The sequence below is a fragment of the Laccaria bicolor genome, genomic scaffold (genome assembly GCF_000143565.1).
Source record: "Laccaria bicolor S238N-H82 LACBIscaffold_21 genomic scaffold, whole genome shotgun sequence".
NCBI classification, from domain to species: domain Eukaryota; kingdom Fungi; phylum Basidiomycota; class Agaricomycetes; order Agaricales; family Hydnangiaceae; genus Laccaria; species Laccaria bicolor.
The window spans coordinates 221967-223485 of record NW_001889892.1 but is presented as its reverse complement, the minus strand read 5'-3'; positions in this window follow the sequence as shown (position 1 = coordinate 223485).

Sequence of the window (1519 nt, the reverse complement as noted above, 5' to 3'; positions counted from 1 at the left end):
AAATCCCCTTGCCGATTCAACGCTCTGTCTACGAAGATGGACAGGGAATTTTACAATGGTAGACGTGTGCTATTGCGGCCGAGCCTGCGCGAAACGTTTTCCAATTCCAATGCGTTAGAGCTGTATCTTGGAGCGTTGACGTTTAGCGCTAGGAACTTCTACAGGGGAGGGAGGGGTGTCCTCGTGGAGCTCGAAGATCCTCGTGCTGCTACCTTTTTCGAACTGCTCGCGATATTTTTCGCTCTTGGGGTTGACGCCCTTGCTTTTGGAGGGAAGGCGAGGACGTTTCAGGTCGACGGTTCCATGGGCAACTCGAGAACGACTTCTTTTCGAGCTGATTTGGTGAGTGTCTCGGGATCGGCCATGAAAGCTGCAGGCTTTTTAGAAGGTAACCACTTAACAAGAAAGGTCAGCCACTGAATTTTATAGGATCGAGACTCAACAATTTAGCATAAACACGAAATGGCAAATAGTACCCTCCCACAGTGATGGGTTAAGTACTACACGCCATGGTGCTTGCCGTTCCACATCCCCACACATGTGGTATTCAAGTTAAGTGCATTCCCCCGCTTCAGTACAAAGCTTGAACACTTATCTCGTGATTGCTTGTAGGTGACGACGCCTCCATGGCGGCATACCCACCACACATGTGTAATAATTGGCTGCCGTACTGATTTTCTTCCCGAATCAAGGAAACGGTGCGCTTTAACTTCGCATATTTGGGTTGTATCAACGCTACTTAAACTTTGACAGACTTTACAACCATGCTTGGTGAGCAGTCAACCCATGCGTGTTCTCCCCCATTCCATGTTAAATGGAATACACATGCTCCATGTGTTTTCAAGTTCTAGGTCCGGCAACAGGCCACTGGCTACATATCGGGCCAGTGTAGCTGAGAGTAGATCAGCGTATTTAAACAAAGACTAAGGAAGTATTTTGTTATGTAGAATTCATAAAATTTCAACGAGATACTATCATACTTGTCAGACTCGGAGATCATAAAAACACAAGCTTGTTTCTGGCAGTCAATTCCCTTCCTAAAAGCTTGAAAATCCGATAAATTAGTCAAAAGAATTTCACTATTTTGCCAAATGAATTTATAACGATACTTCTTGCGGTGGATGTTCCATAAGTTATCGAAGGTGTCCACAGTTCATACACAAAATCGTAGTCAACTCTCAGGTTCAGTCAGACTTTTACTTTTTTTAAACTTTTTCAAAAAACTGCTTATCTTAAGTTGTTTCGGCGATGTTACTATATGATTTTATTGAATGATAGAATATTTTACTGAGAATTGAGTGCGCTACACGAGTTCTATGTTTTTATTCCCCGGCCCGAACGCCCCACCACGCGTTTTTGTGAGCATGTGACCCAATGTTGGATCACGCTACTTTGTTTATCGACGCTGTCCTCAGAACTTTTGATGCTGCTCACCGTTCATCAAGCCCGGAGCGCCAGCATCTCTCCTCTTGTTTTGACCTCTAATTACGGTCCGTCTTTATCTCCCCTGCACGTCACC